Consider the following 7,341-nt stretch of genomic DNA (forward strand, 5'->3'; position numbering starts at 1 on the left):
GACGGACTAAGCGGACATGCTGAATGAAACTGAAGGCACAACAAAGTGCAAAAATAGGTTTAGAAAATAGGAGGTTTTCATTTCTATATTGGCCGCTTCACTCTCATCTGTTTATGACCCTCTGTTAATCAGAGATGTAGCCAATTCACGATTTTGAGATCAAGTCCTTATTGTTCAACCTTTGAACCTAATACAATCATTCAAAAGCATGTCTATAAAGTAGTAAGTAAGTAATCTTTATTTATATAGCACCTTTCACAGACAAAGGCCACAAAGTGCTTCACAACACAGTTAAAAAGCAGAAATTACATACGATATAAAAAAATGCATAGTTTGGTAGTGCAAGTCCAAGTCAAGTCCCAAGTCCTCAGTTTGATGTTCGCCGAGTCGCGAGTCCCAGAAATAACTTCAAAAAACAAGTCACAAGGCCTCGTCCAGAACTTGAGCACTACATCTCTGCAGTTCATCACTGCTGTTGTCCGTTGTTGTGGAAAAAGGCTCAGAGACAGTAAACTCCTCCACAACTTGGAGCTAGTTTGAATTAGAGGTCGACCAACAAAATGTTTGTCTAAATGTTTTGTTGAACTGTGACAGCAGGGGGCGCTTTATTGGGGCATAGGGCTGATATATTTATATTTTTATGTTTAGGTAATTTCGAGGAAGCTTGTTCAGCAGATTCCAAAACCAAAAAAACGATGGGTCTCTATCTCTGACGGTTTTGAAATTATAAGCAAAAGTCTGCAACATAAAAATAAATAAAATACCATCCAAGGTGTACAAACTTGTGACTCAGTTTTTCAGCTCCCTGAGGCCTAGGAAGTTGTGGAAGGGCTCGTCTTAAAGCTCGGATTGTGCTCCTTCCAATGCAACAGGAAGTCTATCACTTTCGGTTCCAAAGATATCGGCCCAATATATCGGTCGACCTCTAGCTTGAGTGCCCATGAGAAGACTGTAATATTAACTGTTCCAGCTCCAAGACTCCCCTCCAAACGAGTTCATGTTGAAAGAGTCCAGTCTAAAGGTACGTTCACACCAAACGCGGCCAAGCGTCAGGTTTACATTGAAAATAAATGGAGGAGGCGCCTCAGGCAGCGTCAAAATATCCCGCAGCGAGTGCGGCGCGTTTTGAAGCATTCAGCTTTTGACGCGCCTCCAGGGCGTCCAGCGCGGCCCGCTAGAGTTGGGAAATGTTGAACTTTTTTTGGAGAAATTTGCAAGCGTCGACCAATCAGGAGCTTTCCCCAACAGTGACGTACAATGTAGTTGAGCCACCGGGGCAGATGCTATGCCGGCCCTCAGATGTAAACAGGTCTTGGAGGTTTAGCTTCATTGTGAACAGGAGCTACAGCAGCTCTGGGACTTTTACAAAGATACACATCAGTGTTTCTTTATCAAAACACCCGGGATTAAAAGCGGTGGCAAGGATACTATTTCAGTGACTGAATCTGCGCTGGGAATGTGTTTGGGCCTCGAGGATGCCTGTTGTAGCGCTACGAACACATGCTGACGTGCGGCCAGAGCGTCGGTGACATTTGTGTCAAGCGTCTGACTTCAGGTAAGCACACGCGTTCAAACTACGGGCTTTAGGCGCGTTTTTGACGACCGAAAAGCGTTTGGTCTGTACGCAGCTTAATGGCTTCACGCACCATTTTCAATAAAAAACCTCATTACAATATTTCTGACAGATAATACCACTGCCATACGAATTGTATAATTTACAATATGTCGTTTTTTTTTTTTTGCTTTAACAATTAATATTAGGACTGGGACAAAATATCAGATCGGACTTGGATTGCAATACTTTGTGCTGCAATACCAAGTATCGATACATTTTAAGGTAAACACATCACTTATCACAATTACTTACTGTATCGCAATACATATCGGATCGGCCCCTTAGTATCGTGACTAGAGTGGATCGTCCCAGCCCTAGTAAATATATTTCTGAAACTGCTGTTATACATTGCGACACACAATAAATGTCATCTTAAAAACTCAAGTTTGTGTGTCATGAACACACTGTTGTGTGGAGAACACACGCACATCATTAGGGCTGCAGAAAATATCGCTAAATTATCGCTAATGCAACTTTAGCATGTGCAGTATTCATATCGCAAAGATGTGATATTGTTTTATTGCATCCATTTCACGTTTAATCCACCAGTGTGAATATTTGAACACACGATATAATTTGCATGTGAACTCCAGATCTTGGCTAGAGTCAGGAGCCGATCGCGACCACAGTCAATGCTATGTTTTGCTACACTCCGCAGCAAACACCAATGTGGAGGCTTTTCAGGCGGTGAAAAATGAAATGAAATGAATATGAGCGATGGTGATATCAGGGCTGTGGTTGGCAGTTTCATGTTTTAAATGAATAATAATAGTTCTATGATGATGTTCACAAACAGGGCATTGCTGGCCCGTTTTAAAAACGCAGTGAATACACTGATCTGAGAAGGTATTACTTGAATCACTTGACGGGCCGGCGAGCACAACTGCGATGCGATGATGAACACACTTTGAATGCAGAACAGATCCAATGATGGATTATGGGCTTTTAAAACAAGGAGATACGTTTTGGATTTTTTCCATCACGCAGCAAAATCCAGGAAATACAGATCAGAGCGCTGCAGCAGTAGAAACAACCAAACTAAACAGGATCACTCAAAACTACATGAGTGAAAAAGGAAGGTTTTAATATAGTTAAAGCTCAAATATGTCACCTTTAGGTGTTTACAATACAGGCTTATTTTCGATAACCTGTTTAGAGTCAGTTGGTACATTCATAAAGAGGTCCTTATGGGCTTCACTAGACTGGCTCCAGTGAAAGGAAGCGCCCCAGGTCCCGTAACCCACTTAACTGCATTAAACTAGAACAAACTCCTGGGGCTAAAGAAGAAAAAATCTACACCACAGAAAAAAGGGAAAACAAATCTAATTCACTATCACTGCCTTTAGAAGTGTCCAAATCAGGGAAGCGACACTTGTGATTGGGGGCTGGGTAGGGTTCCTCTGGGTGAAACATTTTAACATTTGAATGAGTGACATATAAACTGCTAAAGTAATACAAGAATCCCAACATTACCCATACTCAGTGGGCAGCTTTGGAACACAATAGGACCCCATAGAGACAGGAGACGCCGTTGTGTGCATAAGCTATTACAGGACAACAATAATAATTACAGTCGTAGCCATTTGATTCGGCTGCAATTCCGTATGAAGCGCTATCCCCTATGACTCAAACCATAGGGTCCCTTCAGGGGCGAGGTCTCTGTAAATGAGCTTTCCAATCTCGTCTATTCTCAGTGGGATCCTCCTGGTTAAATAAAAGTGAAATAGCAGCTCCTCCAGCTGTATTTAAGCAGTCCAACAGGAGGAAAGCTTTGAGGACTCACTCCAGAGAGAAAGGAGAGCTCTCCTCAGCTCAAACTTAAGTGTGAGATGTGTAGGTGCAGTATGAAGCCGGTCTGGCAGAGCTGAACCAGGCAGCAGCACAGCTCAGGGGCTAGCAGACGCTCATGCTAACACAGGAGCACATATCAAGGCCCGTCACCACAACAACATTTGAAGCTCGATATATTGAGGAAGAACAAAAAAAAATGTGTCTGAAAAGCAACAATAGCAAAATAAAAAAGTGTCAAATACCTAACACAAAAGCCTCAAAAAGAGCGCCAAACAACATGACAAAAGTGTGAAATAACGCAACTAAACAGCCGCCAAAATGTGACAAGAATGCAATGAAAAACTGACGAGAAATGTGATGAAAAAGCAACAGAACACACAAAAAAAAGAAGCAAAAACACAAACAAAAACACGACGACAACGTGACATAGCACATCAAAATGCTTCAAAACCTTTCCAGTGTGAAGTCGTCTCAGGGAAGTCGTCCAATGTTCAATGTTGTACTAGTCACAAGGATAAAAACATCTCTGCTAGTGCTGGAGAACTGTTATAGTTTATTATTAATATGATTACATTTGTCTTTTGTGCATCCCTACTTGTTTGTGTCATGAATTCTGCAGAATGTCAGCTGGTCATTCAAATATGCTCACAGAAGGCCTTGGCCATGCAAATGCGAGGGCTGCAGCTCACACACAGAGCGGGACATCGGAGGTGCATATGCAAACTTCAGTGCACGGTTTACGGTTTGGTAGCGGTCAGGCGAGCGCGTCGGCCGTACTTGCTTTGGCTATTCAAAGCAGGGGCCTACTTTGACCTCACCTGAAAGGCAAAAATACAGCCTCAGTAGAAACTGACTATGTAAGAGAAGAATGAAGTCTTTTTCTAAACACAATATATCGCCAATTTATGATTATCACAATGGTACGTCACAAGGAGTTAGATATGTGCAAAAGGTCAGTTTAAGTTAGACATTTTCTTGTTTAGTTCCATAATAGCCTTGTATGGATCCAAATTTGGTCGTTTTGAGTCTTGTTTTGACTAAATTCACTGTTTGTTTGAATTTAGTTGTTTAAATTCAAGGGAATTTACTTTGTTTAAATGGTTTATTGCATTAATTCAAGATAGTTATCAAATAATGCATTTTCCCTCATAGCATACACGTTACAATAACCAACTGTAAGCAGATTTGAACATGATGGTTTAAAAACAAAAAATATATGCACTTTATAGGCAATTTGAGGACAAAGATGCAGGAAACAGTAGGTGATAGAGATGCGTTAAGGCGCATCTGTAATTGTGGGGAAAATGGCCGTATCAGTCAACAAATCCCGATAATCCCAAGGAGGGCCAGCCATACACCGGATTAAAAAGTTAAGACTATTATCCAACATGTTTCATAGGAGCTTAATAATAACGCACACACGCTAACACACTAGAAGGCCTCATGTGCGCAGATTATGTTTTGATTTTGTAATAAGCATTTGAATGGATTGTCCCATAACGCTGTGAGCACAAGTAGCGTACAGCAGGCTAGTACAGAAGTGGCGGGGGGGGGGGGGGGGGGGGGGGGGGGGGGGGGGGGGGGGAACTACAGTCACGCCTCTCCGTAACCAAACACAACAAGGCAATTTCACTGCAACCTAAAGGCTTCTTCTCACACGGATCACAGCCACTGCCCCCACAGCGAGCGGCGTGCCTGCGCTGTTCGGCATCTGTCTCTCTCAAAGTGGGGAAACGGCGCCCGTACAGAAGCCTCCGAACGCCATCTTGTTCATTGCAGCTGCTCAGGCCTGAATACAGGAACTCATTCAGTCGGGGACGCGGAGGGAGGGAAGGAAGGGCGATGCCAAATCAATTCACCTCTCTAGAGCCTCGAACTGCAAATGATCGGCCCTATTAAAAGTACAGATATGCACTCCGTTTACGCCCTGTCCATCCCGTCCGCGGTGGAGGGAGGCGTAGGCAGGGCTAACACTTCCAGCCAGGGCGCATCCCATTTGAGAGATTCTGAATTAGACCACACTCTCCGGACTGTGTACTCGTGCTTATATGAGGTGCTGTTATTCGCAGACGCTGGAGGCTCCCGTATACGGGCTCTGCAGGTGCAAATACAGCCCTCCGACATAGACGTGTGGGCCTAGTACGCGCGCCGCGGCCGCTATGGCCCAAACCCCGGCGCACATAAACAGATTGACACAATCCCATTAGCGAGGCCAGGCTGCACTTAAACGCACACTAGGTCAGCGTGTGCGTCCGCCAAACTCAAGGCGTACTTCAGCCAACTGCTCAGCCAGAAATGCATCTGATTATTGCGCGTTATCACATATTTCTGATAGTTGCCAAGAGACGTGACACGAAACAGTTCGCGTAGTTTCAACAGAGCTCGTGTTTTCTTTTGGGACTGCTGGCCATAATAATGAATGGAGTTTGTCGTCATCGTTCACATAAAGACAGTAGCGCGTTACAGTGACCCAGCAGCTAACACACTTTATCATATTTAGCTAGTCTATGGACAGTGCTTGATAGTTCCCCCCAACATGGCGGAATTCTGTAACATTTGATTCACCCCATCCCAAACTTAACAAGAGGCCATGCACCCTCCCCGATGGTGCGTCTGCCGTGGTCAGTGCTCCCGTGCACCCCCCGTGTTTTCGGCCCGCACTCTGCAGCCGTGTGTCCGGTCAGTCCGTCCCACATGGAGGGGTGGGCCGCTGACCCACTGACCCGTCCCCATCACTACAACTAACCCCCAAAGCGACGTCACACGGGACACTGTACGGTCACAACAAACCCCCAGAGCGGAGCCGGTTTACCGGCCCGTCCCGATTTCCGAGGCATTTCGGATTCGTTTCGACAAGAAACTCGTAGGCCTATTTATTATTGACAAATTGTAGAGCCACCCTATGTGCGCGCGGCGATAGCACCGTCCGCGAGTCTGTGCGAAGAGAATTGGTGACGGAATGATTTACATTTAACGCAAACATTGATGCCCCACCATGTTATGAGGCGCAAACAAACACTGTTGTAGATTAACATGAGCAAATAAGAAAACGAACAGCAGAGAAAGTTAACTCCGTTAGCTACCAGGACACTGCTGGTAAATACATGTAACGCTAAGGCAAAACTGTTTGGTGTGAATATTCTCCGGTATTTTACATTTAAACTGCCCATTGGTGTGTTTTCATGGAATGTGTACGGAATGTGCCAGAAGTCCCAGAAATATTAGCCGTGTTCCCGACTAGCTCGATATATCCGGAGCGGGCCTCGACTCGGGAGTAAACGCCCCAGACTTGGGCCTCGTATTCAGCTGTACCTTTATGAGGGGAAAATGTCGTAGGAAACTATGCATTAACGACATATTTACAAAGGCGGGAATACACACAGAGTGCGTTATTACCGTGTCACTTACCCCGACTTCTCACTCTCTTGGAAATAGGAGCTAGTTAGTTAGCCACAAGCTAACGCGAGCTAACGAGGAACCTAGCAGAGTTAACCCCTTGGTTCATCCACCACTGCCGCTCACACAAACACTCGCAACAGGAGCTGGGCTGGCCTTACCCGCGTTCAGTCGGTGGCCTCCTCCTCGGCTCCTCTCACATGGACCGTAAGCGGCTTGAACAAAAAGAAAAAAGTCGCTTCCTCTCCGTATTTTTTCGTAGCTAATTTAGCCCCGAAACCGTGTTAGCGCCACTCCCCTGCACCCAGTTTTTTAGACCCACCGAGGGGGGGAGACACACCGGCAAACACACACACACAGACTGGGCGCTGTCCACCGACGAATGCACGGTCCCTAAACGTCCCCCAATGTGCTTTCAAAAAAAAAAAAAAAAAAGAGGCTATATCCAACAGAAGCGACAATCCCAACCGACGCGAGCCTTCCCCCGGTGTGGACCTTCTTCTCTCTCTCTGTCTCTCTCTCCGAGCGCTCAGCGGCGT

General features: G+C 45.3%; 1 protein-coding gene across 2 annotated transcripts in view; it reads right to left on the reverse strand.

Annotated features, from left to right (window-relative positions):
* LOC306964150 (guanine nucleotide-binding protein G(I)/G(S)/G(T) subunit beta-1) overlaps positions 1–7,091 on the reverse strand; it is a 28,408-nt gene extending 21,317 nt beyond the window's left edge. Inside the window, exon 1 of one of the 2 annotated variants that reach the window (XM_079558070.1) lies at positions 6,815–6,891. The gene's annotated coding sequence lies outside the window, so the exon portion shown is untranslated. Of the gene's footprint in view, positions 1–6,814; positions 6,892–6,963 lie in introns of those variants that run through there. The other variant, XM_079558069.1, reaches the window with a different exon arrangement.
* Between the last annotated feature and the right edge of the window lie 250 nt (positions 7,092–7,341).

This window comes from Gobius niger (genome assembly GCF_951799975.1).
Source record: "Gobius niger genome assembly, chromosome: 6".
Lineage (NCBI taxonomy): Eukaryota > Metazoa > Chordata > Actinopteri > Gobiiformes > Gobiidae > Gobius > Gobius niger.